Source organism: Poecilia reticulata, chromosome 13 (genome assembly GCF_904066995.2).
Source record: "Poecilia reticulata chromosome 13, P_reticulata-male-v2, whole genome shotgun sequence".
NCBI classification, from domain to species: domain Eukaryota; kingdom Metazoa; phylum Chordata; class Actinopteri; order Cyprinodontiformes; family Poeciliidae; genus Poecilia; species Poecilia reticulata.
Window position 1 is genome coordinate 1,283,832 of NC_088842.1, and position 18,735 is coordinate 1,302,566.

Below are 18,735 nucleotides of genomic sequence, written 5' to 3' on the forward strand. Positions count from 1 at the left end.
CCCACTTATGGGAGCCCCATACCCTCAGTCTATTGGGGCCCGGGACCTTCAGCTCCCCCTAACACCCCAGAGGGACCCTCGGTCAGAGAAGACTGGATCTGGAGAAAAGCAGAAGGGCCGCATGACTTTCTTTGGGAGTCTGTCCACGCCGCTTGGCCCTATGATCCTGCGCGAGCAGGCCTGTCCTTTCCCCCAGTGAATACCTCGTATTCCCCAGTCATTTTCCGCGTGCTGCGGCCTCAGACAGGCCCTCATTCGGTAGAAGAATTAAGCTGGCTCCCGGATGACACCTTAGCACAAGCAGTGAACGGAGGCTGGACGGGCCCCTGGGAACTGACTACCTGGGCGCATCTGATTTTGGAAACCATCAATGACTGCACTATCCCGATAGTGGATTTGCCGGACGTACCAAGAGAGGGTGAGATACGCACGTCGGATCTATACTATTGCACCACCGAGCTGGATGGGTGGGGCAGCAACGCAGCAAGACCCAAGGAGAAGTCGACCCTGTTCCGTGTAACAGCAGAATACAACTTTCGGGACGGAGTCCTGCAGGTCCCAGGAGGCGTGGCCCATAGAGTGAAGACGCCCTCTGATCCTGACACTACCCGTTCGGTTCAACTGTCAGTGCAGATGCTCACAATCCCATATAAAGGAGTCTATTCGGTAGGAGCAACAATCACCGTGGTTTCAGAAGACCAAGTCTACCCCACTGTGTCCTGTGCTGAGCCAGAGAAGCCAAGAAGAAGACTCGGAGGCGGCGCTTGGCGGTCGCTCTCCTCCACTTTTGCACGAAGGAAGAAAAATTAAAACTGATGGATACACCGGCAGAAGGGGGTCAGGTCGTCAAGTCTACAAATCAGCGGAAAAATAAATATCAAAATGGGAAGAAGTATTTTATAAGCAAATTATTTAAAGTGGGAACAGAAGTCTGGTCCGGACTCTCGGACAAAGGACCCTTTTTGAAACTCCCGAATGGTTCCATCTTGTTGGACACACCTCGAGAGGACTTTACCGAGTCCTACCCGCTCTCGGAGGCCTATTTTCTTAACCACCTCGTCTATATTCGACCCACAAATCTACAAGAGGTAAAGGAAGTACGGGGGAGTGAGGAGGCAACGCCACGGCCGTGGCATGACTCATATTTCTTCCTCCCTGCGGAGTTCCCGATTTGGAAAGGAAAAATGTCTCCAGAGGCCATCGATCACACAGGGAGTACGCCGACCTACCAACGACGACTCCCGTGGATTTTTAATACAGTAAATCTGCCATTGGGAGGAAAAGAAATACAGGTGCGATGGGGACCCCATTATCTGGAACCACTGCAAGGTCTGTACTGCGAGATATCAGTGAATGGCGTGATCATCTGGACTACGTCACCAGGTATGGCCAGAACTGTGGTGAAAATGGAAGCGGACCCAGAAGATTTCATTTTCAATAATACCAGACTCCCACTAAAATTGGAACTAGACCGAGTTTATCCCAACCCGCCACACCTGAAGATTTATACTCCACCACCGTGGGGATACCGCACACGACTGACATTACGTGGGCAATCGTTGTGTACGTATGTGACACTGCCAGTCCCGCTAGGCTACAAGCATGAGGCCTGGCAGGATCAGGCACTAAGAGAAGGCACGATCCAAGGCCCATTTCCTCGGCCAGATAGTTGGAGAGTATTTCTGTGGAGGTGGGTGTGGAGGGGGTTGGAACCTCAGTTGCCCTACCCCTCTCCAGTATATACCTCGCTACTACAAGGACGAGCCACCAGACGGGCAGCTACAACCGCAGGACGTCGGCGACGCCCTAGAGCCTTAGCAAAGATCGGCACCGCACATAGTACGACAGATCCCCGACTACCACTGACCTACGCCCTAAAGGACCCAAAATGGAAGACACCCGCTTAAGACGAGTGGGGAAAAGAGCCAGTTCGCTGGATGCCTTCACCGATTCGGATTACACCACAGACGACGAACCAGACACCCCTGAACGACCCTTGCTACGAAAAACGACTACGAGAAAGAACATACCACTTTGTATTAAAGCTTTGCTTACGCTTTTGGCGCTACTAGTTACCGCTACTATTCTGATCGCAATCCTATATTTCATAGGAGTTGGGCCATGGCATCTTACGCATACAAAGGTTACCTATGGTCGCTCCAAGTACTTCACTTTCAATTGTTGGAATACCAGTACCACCTCTATTTTTGTGCCATGGGATAATGAGTCTTCTGTTCATAACCAAAGTCAATTATTCAAGAAAGAGAATGGAAAGAAATATGTGGAAAGCAGAGCTTACAATCTAAATGACTCCATGATTGATGACCTCCTAAACCGCACCTGGGAGATCTACAGCTACAGCCTCCTCAAAGATGGAGTGATTTGCTGGGTAAGGATCGTGCATCAGAAAGAGCGACAGACGGCCCGATGCAACTGGATCCATCCAGACAACGGCGTGCCAGAATGGCATTGCAACAAAGCTTGCCGACCCCTGGCGTTGGCACCTTCCCAAGGATACTGGGACACTGAGGTGATTTATTCGGCCCCACATAGGTCCTCAGGCTGTAGGACTTGGCTCCCACGAAAAGAGTTCTGGGGAGATTATCACCTGAATTGTGATGAAGATGAAATCGACACCGAGACCCTGTATCAGAACCGAACTGCCAGTAACAGCACTCGGATACAACCGACAGGGCAACCACAACAGTTCGTCTGGCAAAACTTCACAGCCTTCCTAATTAGACAAGGACCCAGACAGTTCATGTATCAGAGCGACCAGCAAGAATGTTATAAGAATAAATTTGGTATCCTAAACGCATGCCTGTGGAACAAATATGTTAGTTGCACTGGGCAAAATCACATAGTTTTGGCTCTGAAAGCAGATTGGTCATTCTCGTGGACCCGAGCCAGAACCGTGCAAACAGAAATAGAACCTTGGTTGAATGACTCATTTCCCTGGACTGGTATAGCCACAGATCAAGTATTCTTCATAGGAGATTTCCCGGAGGGGGCAGTTCGCTCCCCTGCCGGGCTAAAAGGACCGCACTTTGCTGACATGCGCACGCAACCGCTTCCAACTCCAGATGACCTCCTGAATGCCCCTAAGGACCAGTTTGCACAAATTGATGAGTGTGTAGCCCAACGCATTTTTGATAGCCTTAACGACACAGAATGGGTGAAGACGATGTCCTCCCCGCGATGTGACCTTTGGCAAACTAGCAACACCTTCCACGCTGCATGGAAATACCACTGCCCGAGTCCTGACACCTTCAAAACAGCGAAACTCGTCCTCCGTGCCTGGTACGAGGACTACCATCGTGCCTGGGATTGGGAGTGGTGGGGACTCCAACAGGAAGAACTGCAGGCTTGGGTTCTGCCTTGCCTCAATGCGTCCCACAATTATTGGATTAAATACCAATATATTGCCACTGTCTACTCCAAAGATCGGATGATTTGGCCAGGTATTTTTTGGAGGCCTGACAACTACGTTCTACCAAGGCCCTGGCGCATGACTTGTAATAAGAACAAGACCCAATGTACCATTGGACTAGCAAGAAAACCGTGTCAGACACTCCCAGGTTGGGAAGATTACTGCAAGGAACATTATGCGGAGGAGTATGACACCCATGCATCTGAAGTGGTTTGGCGAAAGATTGCAGGGACATGGCGAAGAGCGATTGTGAGGGCAAAAACCTGCACTGATGCAATTTTGGGATACCAGCTACAAAAGCGCAAGAAGATTGTAGATCTACCTGTCCCTGCCATCCCCGACACCCTCCTAGCCATTGCAGAAGGCCATGCATTCCGGAAAAGTCTATGCGACGGAGAAATGGACCATGGTTTTGACTGGGTAGGCCCTAACCTTCTCTATTCTAATCTCACCTGTAACAGTTCCAAGGAAGTGTGGCAGAAATGTGGAACGGGTGGCCAACAACATGCGTGTTACTGGTACGAGACTTTGGGCTCTACCCTGACTTCTACTGTTATGGATGTAGTTGAGGAGGTTGGAAATGTGGTTGGAGGAGGCCTCAGTATTATCGAGCATTGGTTGTTAAATGCTTTGAGCATGTTATGGCCATATTTGCTGGGCTTCCTGGGCGGAGCCATTGCCCTAATCCTGGGAGTGGTTGTCGTGAAGGAGTGGCTAAAAATGCTTTGCAAACGCGAGAGGAAGGACTACCGGCCCCTCCCCCCAGAGGAGGAGCCTGTTTCAGCATAAGAGGAGGCTGCCGGGAGCCAGCGAGCCATTCGCCGATCTTCACCACTGCAATCAAGACTGGACCTAAACCAAGAGACAAGAAGGGACGACATGGAATTCAATTCTTCAACCAACTTCTCTCTTCCCTCTACACTTTTCGCACCCATCCAAGTGAGTACCACTGAGCAACTCGGATTTATCCTGGCCTGGGTTGTCTACTGCCACACTGGGTCCTGGTCCACCGGACAGCTCCTGAGGGTGCTTGTCTCGGTTCAAGGGCTCATCAAGATCATCCTACGCCCAATCTTTTTGGGGCGATGGGATCTCGCACCTTCCCTCTTCGCCTGCTACCTAATGGGTAGGACCCGCATCAACTGGCGACGAGGCGCGGTGGCATGCTTTTGGCTTTCCATTGACACCGCGGCCTTTCTAATGGAATTACTCCTCGGGGGAACCCATGCTACCCGAGCGGCACCACTCAAGATCCTGGCCGCTATCGTCGAGGGCATTCTGGCCGTATCCATCCTCATTTACCTAGCCTACCAAGCCCTATCCATCAAAGGCAAGGGTAAACGCCGCTGGCTTCGTAAGTGGGCCGCCCTAACCCTCTGGGCAACAGGATGGGGAGTTTTTGTGCTTTTGTATTGGTTAGGGAAGTCGTCCCCACTGCCCATTGCCGTATGGCTCATGACCCACGGAGCCATATTCCACGATCCAACCCCGATGGCTACTCCTGGGTCCCCGGAATATGAAGATCCTCCCCCTATCATTAATTCCCCTTGGCTCGCGGCTCAACGAGGCACATCAGTGTAGTACCAGCCTTGATCCCTGCTCCTGCTTATGCGCACTTAGCTTCTTTTTATCCATTTATGTTTGTTGATCGATCGATACCTACTAATCATGAAAATTACCTGAGTTGCTGTTTCTCCTAGGCTCCAACTTGCTGTGTGGGATGCGGAGCATCCGTAGAATCCTTGGGATTCATGTGGGTAGCATCGTCTACCCGATGGTGTAACGCTTGCGTGCACCTTGATAACGTTACGGCGATCCTCTGCCTCAACGAGCAACGGGACCTGCCGTACGTCTCGGCCTCTGCATCTCGATCCCTGGAACAAGTACACAAAGTCGTGTGGACCTCTGCGTTGAACCAAGACGACGATACTCTCCGCACATCGTACTTGGGGAACGACCGGATACTACCCATAGTCCAAAAGCTATGGGAGAATCAGATCACTCGTCAGTGCCTACCCACGCTGCACCTTTTGGATGGCCGAGTGTTGGCGGTGGGTAAACCCCGTCCATCTGTTTGTCCGGCGTCTCCTGACACGTACATCGACGTCGGGTGCCAAACCAGCATTGCAACTCACGTACAGAGTACCCAAACTGAGCCTCTCAGTTCATCTCAGCAAGCATGCCAGACCGATGATATACCTGTCCCATCACCCCAAGGCCAAAGTAGCAACGTCAGCTCCTCTGTCGCCTGCATCTGCCAGGCACAGTCTCCTTCGTTTGCTGTTGACTTCGAGAACCTGCTGAAGGAACTCGAGGAAAGTTGCAGTTTTCCAGCGGCTCCGCCACAGGATTTGGCGGCCGAAGTGCTTTCTCCAACCTCACCACCTCAGTTGGAGCGTCAGGACCCCTTTGGGCCGTCTGGGTCTACTGTGGACATGGGACTAGACCCCGACATCTGGTCTTCTCCACCTTCCCACCTGACGGAATACGAGATCGTGGACACATGGACGCCTTCGTCTTCTCCTGTGACCTGCTACGAAAGAGACATTTTAACTCTCCATGGTGGTGATGAACTGGACTTTTGGTAGTCGGAACTTATGTTTTCTGCGAAGCCCCGTCCGATCTCACGGAGGGGGTGTCGAGGAATCTGGTATGGGTATGTGAGATCTGTCCAGGTATACGCAGAAAAATGGAATAAAGGCCTGAGAAATAACAGTATAACCCTGATTAATGATTAAAAGATGATTATAAATGTTAAGTGATTATGAGATGATGATACTCATGCCAATGAAGCAATGTGTGATAATATACAGGCCAGTGAAGAAATGTTTGTAATGAATGATCAGTACCTTTAATCAAGTGAATATTATAATGATGTATGCTCTGTATTCTTAAATCCATTGATTCTACTACATTATGAAAGGCTAAAGGTTGTACTTTTGAGTTAACCAACAAATAACATGTATTATTAAAGATCATAAGAGTACTTTTCACTAAGCAGAAGGCTAGGGACAGAAGGGTGAGTCATCTAAATGGGGAAGGAAAACAAGGGTGCGGCAGAATTGGAAACAGATGGTCAACGGAAAAAACAGGAACTGCCCTGATGGAAAAGGGAACTGCCCCGATGAAGCGAGAGGCAGGGATGAGTCATTGGAGAACTTGAGAAAGAGTCCGGTACTTTCCACGGGCAGCCCTGCCCTTCATGACATCGGGTAATGACATAATGCGATGGGCAGGTTCCATGGAAACACAAGTGCATAAATACCGATGCACGAGTCAGAACGAGCGTTCTTCGTTCGCAGCGCAGAAAGGGAGTCAGCAGAGGAAGCTGCCTAAAGATCTGCGGAGGATCACACCGAGGGACCGAGGGTAACTACTCCATGATTTCACGCTGCCTAAAAGGGACGAGTTCCACACGCCAACACCCCTGGTTCCAGATCCGACCGAATCCTCCGCCTCTACTCAACGCTCTCAACTCCGGTGCAGCTGACTTGGAAAAGAGACGGAGGTCTTTCAAAGACAAAGAGTCTGCACGTTCAATGGAAAGCGTGAGCCTTCTCTCCGCTTCTCTTCAGTAAAGAGGATTTTGCTCCGGCTGGACAAAGACTCTGACCAAGGACCGCAAAAGATTACAGCTGCCGAGATCAAAGACCATCGGGTATGAGGTGATCAGCTTCTCCCAAAGCCTCGCTCAGTGAATTTAGTGAAACAGGTTAGGAATGAGAATAAGGAAAGGAGGTGATTAATCCTAGTTGATTTCATTATATTTTTGCTTCTTTTATAACTCCTGGAAATTAATTTGTTGTTATATGCCCCTGCTAAAGCTTGCTTAATAAAATTATAATTCTAAAGATTCTAATGAGAATTGTGAACAGTGAGTTTAATTGTGTCAGTCTCGATTATTGTTGGTTCTCCTAAATATAGTAAAACAATATACAGGATGCTAGAGACAGGGTGGCTTTGTGTTTTCCTCTGGTGAGTGTTAAAATAATGACCTTGGGACTTAACTCTAAGTCACTAAATTTAATCTAGCCGTTAACAAGTGCCGTTATTTTAGGAAAGGAGCTACCGTTAACAGGAGTGGTTGTAGGGGTTATGTCGTTGTGAGGGCTACTCAGCGGATTGCCCCTCAACTGTAAAAGGTCATAACTTCTGGATTGAAGGTAGTCAGAGCTAGACGAGTCCTTTCCGACCCCAGTTTAAACAGATAATTCTCCACAAACTATCGCTAGGGTAAGACCCGAGTTTCTGGGGGTTTTCCGGACCTGTTAGACAGAGAACTGGGCAGTAGTGAGTCCTAAGAGTTGTGAGGAGTGGGCGGGACTTACTATTGGGTAGTAACAGACAGGGAAGAAGGGAACGGGAGATCGACAGGCGGATTGGGGCAGCGTCTACTGTGAAGCGGGTGCTGTACCGGTCCGTCGTGGTGAAGAGAGAGCTGAGCCAAAAAGCGAAGCTCTCGATTTACCGGTCGATCTACGTTCCCACCCTCATCTATGGTCATGAGCTTTGGGTCATGACCGAAAGAACGAGATCACGGGTACAAGTGGCCGAAATGGGTTTCCTCCGCAGGGTGGCTGGGCTCTCCCTTTGAGATAGGGTGAGACGCTCGGTCATCCGGGAGGGACTCAGAGTAGAGCCGCTGCTCCTCCACGTCGAGAGGAGCCAGTTGAGGCTCGGGCATCTGGTAAGGATGCCTCCTGGACGCCTCCCTGGTGAGGTGTTCCGGGCACGTCCCACCGGGAGGAGGCCTCGGGGAAGACCAGGACACGCTGGAGGGATTACTCTCGGCTGGCCTGGGAGCGCCTTGGGATTCCCCCGGAGGAGCTGGAAGAAGTGGCTGGGGAGAGGGAAGTCTGGGCCTCCCTTCTGAAGCTGCTGCCCCCACGACCCGACCCCGGATAAGCGGAAGAAGATGGATGGATGGAATTTCAAGAGTATTCAGATTTTAACATGCATTTTCGTAGTATATATTTCAGTTCACTCTTACTCTGTGACTTCAGTGTTGTTACACCTCTGAAACATGTTTTGCAGTTTCTTTGTGATACCAGAACTATTTCACTTAAACATTAATTTCCTGAGATAATGTCAGTTTATTTTCAAGCAAAACTCTCAAAAAGAGCTGAGGATTTATTAGTTTTGATTATGTTGTGCAGCTAAATATGGATGCTTATTAGTTTTTTCTTTTTAATTTTTCAGGTTTGCATCGTAACACCTCGTGATGAGTTTCTGAGCCATGATTGCTGTGCTGATTACCTTTCCATTGGATCCAAACACCTGGACCAGCTGACAGCGTCCATCAGTCCACGGTCTGCCGGATCATCACAACGTGGACTAACTTTTTATTTACAGTACTTGGTTAAACTATGATCTGGAAACCGGAGCACCAGATATGCAAAAATCTACCTGCAGACTTTGTTGGCTACCCTGACACTGCAGTCATCCTGGACAGGGCTGAGCCGGACTTCCTCTCCTCCAGAGTGACGAGTTTTCATCACCAGTAAAGGCAAAACAAGTCTGATGTCTGATTAGCTGCTAGGAAGTATATTATATATATTCACTGTTCATTTTGCTATCATGTTTGTACCTACAATAAAATTGAATCTCATTTGTAATACTCTACATTTCACAAACCTTTTTTTCCCCATTTCTCTGTGTTTACGTTTTATCAAGTATTTGCATGTAGATCAGGAATTCAAGTTAGACGTTAAAATGCAACACATTTAGGTAATACCAGCAAAGAAATGTGAATATTTAGTAATATGTAGTTAGTCATATATTTCAATATACTGAATAAGGCTGAATGATATGACTTACAAGATTCTTTTTTTCATACCAGATTTGATTTTTATCAATTTCTCTCGTCCTCAATTTCTATAATAAAATCACAGAAAATACTTTCAAAAAATGCCTTTATTTCAACCATCTGTTCTGTGAGTTGTATAAGGGAGCATTATGGTCAGGATACAAGAAATTGTAATTGCAAGAATGCAGTCATCGTTACAGCAGAAAAAAGATGCAATTTTATAACAATGTCTTAAAATTACAAGAAGTCGTTTTAATGAGAAATAAAGATTCAGATCTGATGTAACCAGCTCAGTCCATGTGGTTCTGACATTTTGTCAGTAATCAAGAGGATGTACATTTCCACCTCACCTGACCCGGTAAACATTAAGGCAAAAATAAAAAAAATAGAGCAAATACTGTATACAAAACAGAAAAAGAGCAACTGATAGAAATACTTTCTATATAAAGAAAACCAAAAACGTTAATAGCAGGAGAAAAGTTGTTGGCAACATTAGCTCAGCCAATCTCTCCCTCCAGGAAGCCATCAAACTGAACTCCTGTCCAACTCCAACTACAATAAAGACAGAAAAGAGAAAGAAAACAGAAAGTTAAAATAACAAATAATGGCAATTTAATAATTCAGATCTAATGTGTTCTGGAATCTATTACTGACATTTTACAAATTTCACAAATCAATTAGGTTTCACAAATGTTTTATTTATTCTGCTGTTAGTACAGAATAATCTAGTTAGGTTTGAAATGTCTAGGTGTAGTTTTTAAAGTACAACACATTAAAAAAAGCTCAACATAGTGAAAAACTTTTCCGAATTAGATGCTACGTTCGGAAGCTAACTTCAGCTTCGACTGACAGCTTGGGCACAATATAGACAGATCTATACATGTTTATATAGATATATATCTATCTATACATCATAGACATGTAGATTGCACAATGCACAGATAATCAAAACACTTAACATTTACATAGCATCTTTGTAAGCTTGTCCCTGTTAGCTACGTCAGACATATGAGGCATTATGGTGAATACAAACGATTTATTAACTTACCTTCAAAGTTATTGTGAAGTTTTGACACATCCATCTTAAATCCTTTGTTGTTGGAGTGTTTCATGACGTCTGAATAATTATACAGGCATCATTAATAGTCCTGCAGGACTGAGGAGCCACTGTTAACATACTGTTGCCTGTGAACCGGAACCATTCTATATGTCAAAAAAATGCGGAAGTGCTAAAACGGAAGTCCGTGGCATATACCCTATTGGGGGGAGGAGAAAAATAAATAAATGAATTAAATATAATAATAATGCATTAACTGATTTCCATAAATTTAGCGTACGGCGTAGACTGTTTTGTCAGTCTACGCCGTGTGTAACGTGTGTAACGTGATGTGCGTGTGAAGAGTGATCATAAACGGCAGAGAGCAGTTTCTAGGCTAGGCAGCTAGTTCTCCTGCGTGGCAGGGGGCGCTCATGATCCCAGACATTGCGATTCCACAAATACAGAGTAAGAGACGGTAACAACGAGCTAGCAGTGGTTCTTAACGTTTTTTGAGGTACCGAACCCCCCAGTTGCATATGCGCATTCACCGAACCCGTCTTATTCCAACCCCCCCGCCCCCGACACACAAAATACTTTGCGGTATTCTGATTTAGTAATGCAACCACCCCCACACCACCCCGAAAAGATGCGACTAAGGAGCAGATTTAGACTATAGAATTAGGTAAAAACTGTGAGTAATTAAAGACTTCAGCACTCTCATCCATGCTGAGAGTCGAACTCCTTCAATCAATGCTCCTCCGCAGCTCTGATTAGCTAAGTATTGTAACGTGATCCTCTGCAGCAAGTGATGGCAAAGTGGGGCGTCATCACGACTTTACAGAAGTGTGTCTTTACCTCCGCGGCAGAGGTAAAGACACCCCTGAGACCGACCCCAGGTTAAGAACCGCTGCCATAGAGCTAGCCTCACAGTAAAGTCAGTTCAGTGATACATCTTTGGTTTTTTCCCTCTTACCACAGCAATCACGTATTAATCGCAAACCATTAAACCTAAAACTATATTTCTTTTGTGTGAGAAATATTTGACTGTTTTCTTTATATATATATATATATATATATATATATATATATATATATATATATATATATATATATATATATATATATTTTTTTTTTTTTTTTACTTTTTTTTTTTTTTTTTTTTTTTTTTTACTGTTACATGTTTAAACACGGGACATAAAACAACAGCTTGCTAACTGTCGAGGGCAGGAGTTGGTTAATGCTGCTAGCTAAACGCAGTATGCTACTCGGTTGCGCTTATAGAACTTTTCTTAAGAGAAAATACAAGCAGCTACCACGATTTTTGTATTGTACACTTCCTCAGAAGCACATATGTGGAGCTTGGCCAAAGTTTTGCATGGACGTGCTGACTGCAGGTGAGTTAGCGGCTTCAGTAAAGGCTGTGAGTCAGTAATTAGCCGTGTCCTTTGTTTCATGTATCCTTGCCCCACACTGCTGTTACTGATTATATTAAATGTTAAAATACTTTTTTGTTTTGAGATTGTAGGAGATCAACCACACATCACAGAGCTCATTTCCCGATGGCCAGCTCTGTTCCATGAGAGACAGGTAATCGCACAACTGATTTAGTTCCATCAAGAGATTTAGTGATTTAAGACTGAGTTAACTGTGTCCTATTGAGACAAGTTTTATATTCTGTCACCTCAGATTAGGGCTGAATTTACAAGAATCGTCACTAAAGATCTTCTGGAATCTTTTCTTGACGGACTTGATGGCCTGGTTCCGAGACTGCTGGAGGTCTACAAAGCAGCAACCAAATCTGGAAAGAAGCAGCCACTCAAAGACACTTTGGACTGCCTTGCAAAAGATGTAAGCAGAACTGAAGATGGCTAGAAAACAAGGCATATTTGTTATTTTTGTTAAAATATATTCATCTTACTGAATGTCTCATCTCTTGCAGGACACAAATGAAAGGAGAAGAGCTGCTGCTCTGCTTGGTTTGCCACTCTACATATCTGGCGAAGATCCATCAACTGTCATCTGGATGTGTGATGTAAGTCTAACAAATATTACAAAAACTGTTTACATATTTGCCTATTCCTCTTTCTTGCTATCATTTTTTAAAACTCTTTTTGTAGCATTTGTGTTTGCAAAAACTTATTTTTAGTCCTTGTTAAGAGACATTACTTCCTGTTTATTACAGCCATGCATAATGTCAAACTCTGATGTAATTACTTTTTGTATCCTGAATGATTTTGCTCAAAGCCAGTTGATGGAAACATGCTTGATTTGCATTTTCTTTTTAAATTTCTTTTGACATTTTAAAAATTTGATGATAAAAAAAATGCATTAAAATGGAAACGCTGCTAGTTTTCTACATTTTTAGAATAATTTCAGTGCTTCATCATAGTGGTTTTTAATCTGCCACACACTGTGTTCATGTGCATGAAAATACAAGTTCTGTGGATGAAAGTTTGTCAAAAAGAAGGACTAGCTGACAAAGTAAAAGCCTGAAAATACTTTGAATATGGTGTATACAAAACTGGCTATTTTTCAGGTGGGGCTTATTTTCAGCGTCTAAAGCTTCTTGATGTTGGCCTCATCCGCAACAGTGGCCTGTTTCATTGCCATTATGCTCTATGCTTTGACAAACTAGGAGTGTGTGTCAGGTTATTCACTGACTGAACAGAAGTGCATCATACAAACCCACAAGTGTCAAAACATGCGGATTGTTAAACCTCACAATAGCATAAAAACTTGCAGTATAAAGATACCAGAGTATTTGCATTCTTTACTTGCACACAAATGTCATTAATTATTTCTTCTTTTTAAGGCCCATGCTGATTTTCTGGATGATGCCATGAAGGGGATGCAGGTTGGTCTCCTGATTGCCTGTGAAGGTGGTGAACAGGGAGCCCATCACACACGAGGTCTTCGATGTGGCAGTTGTGGTGGAGGAGACCATTGTGCTTCACAACATTAAAGATGTGACACTTGGCTTTGCTACGCTTATGGGTGTCATCTACTGTGTCAATCTCAAGTATCCAGATGACATAAAGTATTCGTTTGAGTTTCTTCAGAGAGTGGTGATGAAGATCAAACCAGACCAGGCCTCAGCTCGACTACATGGTTTGAGAAACAAAATCCTGAGGTACAAACTGTAACATATGGTATGTTTTCAGTTTTATTTTCTTACATAAGAGTTCCTGTAAGAATTTGTTTAGTTTGTTCTATGCACTAAATGTTAATATTAATGGTTATGGACTAAAACATTTAGCATTGTGCTGAATTTGTAGAAAAACCTCTCAGGGTTGTCCTGAGTTTAAAACACTGATTGATCGTTTAGCACTTTTTGGACTTTTTGAGAAATGGTAGCTGGTTGTATTGACTTTGCACTGCCACTGTTGAACATGGTTAGAATATTTTTTTAAATAATGGTCTAATTTCTACAGAGGACTGAAACTGACCAATAAATAAATACACTTAAAATGCACAAATTAAATAAATATAAGAACTTCAACCCCTTTTTTTATAATTTACCTTCATATTTTTCCAGCTTAGTTCCTACAAACTATATTTTTAGCACATAATTTAATATATATGTGTGTTTGTCCTTTTCTTGTAGATGCATTCATGTCTTAAGTGTGTGTGTGTGTCCCATTCCCCCAAGTCTTTTTAATTTCATGTTATTTTTACATATCTCTGTCTTGTTATGCCTCATTTTGCAAATAAGGTGTGCTGTCTTTCTTGGGTCAGCTCCTCCACTATTGGTCAACAGACGGGAAGGAGCTGAATCCATGTGCAGATCTGTTGACCAATAGTTGAACTTACCCAAGAAGGATAGCCCCCTTAAGATGGCCCCCACAGCCAGCTGACATTAGAAAAATGTCACTGCCCACCTTATTTGCATAATAAAGCAGAAATGCATAAGGTAAAGTAAAAACATGAGACATGTAAAAGCAACACCTGGAAAGTTTTGGGGGAAAAAATGATAAAAAATAAACATTTAAGAGTCATAAATGAATCTACAAGTAAAGGGGAAAAACAAAATTTTTAAAACAATAAACAAAATTGTGCTAAAATCTATAATTTGTTGGAACTAAGGTGGAAAAATGAATATGGACATTATAGATGGTCAATTAAATGTATAAAACATTAGGTAAAGTTCTTAATTGGTGCCTTTTAAGTGCATTTATTTATTGAGATGTATATTTGTCCAAAAAATTTTCTGTTTTTATTTGTCGGTTTTGGTCCTCCAATAACTGTCAACACTTCTGCTTCTTGGACAAATGTTTTCTTTTACACTTGATTTAAGGCTTGTCTCATTTGTATTTGATAGAGAAAGATAAAAATAAATGTTTGATATTTGAAATGGAAGCATATTTGGTGTAATTATTTTTAGGAAACTGGTGAACTTGGCATTATTAGTGGAGAAGGTGAACAATATTTGGAAATGTTAGTTTACTTAAATTGCAATTTTAAGTTCAATTGCTGCCTTAAAATCTTGAGTCAACTTAACTCAAAAAGGGAATTGGTATGAATAAAGTTAGTCAGTTTAACTTTGAAATTAGAGTTGAAAGTATATATAGTTGTTTGTTACTTTGACAAAAGAAAACAGGTTTTTATGAATGGATAATGTAACTTTGCAAGTTGTCTAAACTCGGAGTATGAAGTTCATACAACAAGTAGTCATTAATTAGACAAGTGGTATAACTTAATTATTTGAGTTCAAATAGAACATGATTGTAATTTTACTTGACAAGAGTACTCAAGTTTTTGAGAATGAATAATGTTCTATAGTTAGTCATTTCAACTTATGGTATCAAATTTAAACAATAACTTATCATCAATTGGGCTACTTTTCTAGCTTGGCATCCTAAGTTGGAAAAGTACATTATTTTAAGTTGCGTTAACTTGTGTTTTTAAGGCAGCAATTGAACTCAAGTTTTTAAGTTTAACCACCCTAATTATTTTTACAGTGTACTTTTATAATTATTTATATGAATACTTGTACTTAATTGTCATAATATATAGTTTTAGTATTTCTTTAATTATTTTTAAACTATTATAATGTATTGAGTTCTGCTCCTGGACAAGGGATTTTACAGGCATCATCCACCGACTACAATGTTTAAAGTAAAAAAAAATATTCAGCAAATACCTGGAAAATATACATTGCTGTGCTCACATGACCCAGGTTAGTTTAGACAGATATTTGAAAAAATTATATTTTGTGTATATTTTATTCCAATTTTGTGCTTTATCCAGAGGGCCTGTTTTGTCCCTATTCTCAAGAATCACTGTTTGATCTTTAGGTTTTTAAGATTCAGTTCTATCTCATTCTTAAAGCACTGCTTTGCTGCTGGAAATGCGCTGTATAAATAAATCACCTTTCCTCGAGGATCGAGGGGAAAAACTACCACTTACATCGATCACTTAGCATAATCTACCTCTGCTGATGCTTGTTTACCATCCATTCTAGTACTCTATTTAGAATGCTCAAGGGACAACGCAGGTCCCGGATCTATGCCTCTTTCATGCTGTTCTTAATTTTCACTTTTAAGTCAGCAAGCTCAACTCCAATTCCTACGTCCCTCACTCATGAAGCCTCCAGTTCAGTCATGTCATTAAAATTCTTAGAAATCCAAGATTTATGCAAGTTCCCCTTGGCCATCTCCAGGCCTCATATTTAGTCCTCAGGCTAGGGGTTGAACGACTACATATTTTTTAAGGTCGACTACTTCATGATAATAGTCGAGTCGATGTCGACTAGTCGCGGTGACGTCACAGTGACATAAGCGCAAAAACTACTTGGAGGCTTTATCAGCTATTTTCACGGCAAATATGGACACCCCCTCCCTTCTCCCGCATTTACTAAGTCTATTATGCAGAATTAAAAGAGCAATAAACAGATAATTCTTTGTGAGCGGCGGAGAAAAGTTCGTTGCACAAAGTCGAGTCTGACTTTTTTTTTTTGTTCAAAACAAACCGGCTCATACTGATGATCTCTGGATAGCTACTCGTATAGGAGTCAAATTATTACACTGACCACAATGGTGCTTTTGGAACATCACAAACCAAACGTATTATGAACGGATCCCGTTTGGTTACAGTTGAATTCAACGAAACCACCTGCTGCTCCTCCGCCCGATGCTTCATGCTGCGGCATGAAGCACCGTGGACTCAGCAGCGGAACCGACATGCAGACGGCGGCAGAGATCACCTCTATCAGACCCTCCGGATGAAACTTGGACTTAGTTTACCGATGTAGTCAAACCATATTTTTATAAGAGCGTAAAGCTGCCAGGTTAAAAACTTCAATATGGAGGGTGACGCTGATCAGTTGGGTGTAGTTGAGGGATAAAAAAGCCTGACATCATGAGCGTTGTAGCACATTACTCCAGTAGTTTTTTTGTTGTTTTTTAAAGGATTTTTTCGGTACTAGTTTATTTGACAGCAATCTGACTGTAAGGGAGCAGAGAGAGCGGAGCGGGGGGGAGAGAGGCATGATGGGTCCAGCGAATGGAGGACGGGAGTTGGACTCCTGACTACCGCGGGCTAAAGTCTCTGTATGCGGGGCGCCGCTGCACAACGCCCCTATTGCGGGAGCCTATGCTGTAATTTACAGTTTCTCTTTGTTAAATTATTTAAATTTTTATACAATTTGAGCTTTCTGACGAACACACCTATTCCACCTTCTTTCATTTCCTTGGAAAAATCTGTTTTGTCATCTGATTGCGACTAGTTGACTGGCCCAGAAAAAAGTAATTGCAGAGAAAAGAATCGACTAGTCGACTAATTGGTGCAACCCCTACCTCAGGCAGTCTCCCATTGCCCTCAAGGTTCAGTCATAACCCAGTTGCTGATTGTCGGCAGCATCCTCCTCTGGTAAGAGTTCAGACCTCTCTTCCGTTCTCGCTGCCTTCAGACAATGGGTAAGCATTCATAACAAATCTCTGGTGGTGGAGCACTCCGACATACTAAATATCTATTCTTCATCTAGGGCAGTGTTTCTCAACCTTTTTTGGGCCAGCGCCCCCTAGCCTTTATCCAGGTCCCTCACCGCCCCCCACCAAAAAATTTGTAGGCTACTTTGCACTGACAATAATTTTATTATTAATGTTACTATCATTATTGTAGATGTTTTGAATCGGCGCAACGATTATATTTTCCTTTACACTTCAGCGCCTTACGCTCCTTCACCTCGTGCACATAACGGGGTAAATGTAGCGAGTTTTGGCCTAAACGTACCGGCGTCTGGAGGAGAGGCGAGTGTATGTTTCTACGCTCTCTCGTGGGGGGCGCCGATTTATGTCTTCGCATCCACCTGAATAATGTGTAGTTGCGCCCCTGCCCAGGGCACTTCAACAATATTATTTTACCTTTTATCTGGAAATAGTGTCTGTTTATTCTTGCCATACCGTCCTCTGTTGCTCGAAATGTCTTGCCATACCAGTTTATTCCTCCGTATTTACTTTAGTTTCTTAGTTTATTCTTGCATTTTGTTCTTCATTCATTTCCATTTAGTTTCATTTGATTAGTATTAACCTCTCTCGGTTTATTGCTATGTCCACTTTAGTTTCTTTCCTGTTGCTAAATTTATTTGATCGTTTATTGACGCTCACCATCAGCAATCTTTACTCATCACCTGCTGCGCCTCCTAATCGTCATGCGTTTCATATCATGTGTTGATTTTTCACTGTTCAGCGTCGGATTCTCTGTTTTTATGCCATAATTCACATCTAGTTCGACGCTCCGTTTTATGTCCCGCTTCTCCTGTTTCAGAGTTTTGCGCAATGTGCGCAACGGTTTTTTATTCTTTCTTTTTTTTAACTTCCTAAGGTGCAGGGCGGTCGGGAAACATATCAATGGGGAAAAGGCAGACTGACATAAACCTTTTAAAACAACGGAAACAATTTTGGTATTCTGATTATTTAAATTTAACAGTGCTGTGGTACCGTTGTTCCATCAATCCCGTTTCATTCCAGACCACTTGCAGCACTGGTGTTAACGCTACAAAATGAACGCTCTCTATCGTGGTATCACCCATGGAGGGATTTCTTTATTTAAATGGGTTCATTTTTCAGAGGGATACAAAGTGAGGGTATCGTGATTTTAGAAATTACATAAGAGCAATTTTCTGTTGTCCTTCCATGGAAGCGGGCAGCTTTCAAACGGAAATAAAACACTTAATATAAAATTGCTGCTTTGACATGATCACAGAACTGCCAAAACATATGTAGCCTACATAAATACCAGACAAAGTGAATCACAGCAGCGTCATCAGCTGGTGTAACGCTGAACTGATGCGGAGCCATGAAGCTACAAACACTGAATAGAAGAAGAGCTGCCATCGATACAGTTGCAGCCAAGCATGATTTAATGTTACACAATACAGTTTTACCAAGTTGCTCAAAGTCTAAACTGGTATTGTTGTGGATTTAAGGTGTAAAGTTTACCTTCGACCAAACGCCCCCCAAA

The 18,735-nt window shown here is 43.2% G+C and overlaps 1 long non-coding RNA gene across 2 annotated transcripts; it reads left to right on the forward strand.

Annotated features, from left to right (window-relative positions):
• The first annotated feature begins 11,451 nt into the window (after nt 1-11,451).
• LOC145554498 (uncharacterized) lies at nt 11,452-14,631 on the forward strand. 2 transcript variants are annotated; one of them, XR_014090461.1, is made up of 4 exons: nt 11,452-11,862; nt 11,962-12,123; nt 12,215-12,307; nt 13,088-14,631. It is a non-coding gene; the product is annotated as an uncharacterized LOC145554498 (long non-coding RNA). The 2 variants fall into 2 exon arrangements; XR_014090460.1 differs by having other exon boundaries at nt 11,452-12,123.
• Nucleotides 14,632-18,735: the final 4,104 nt, after the last annotated feature.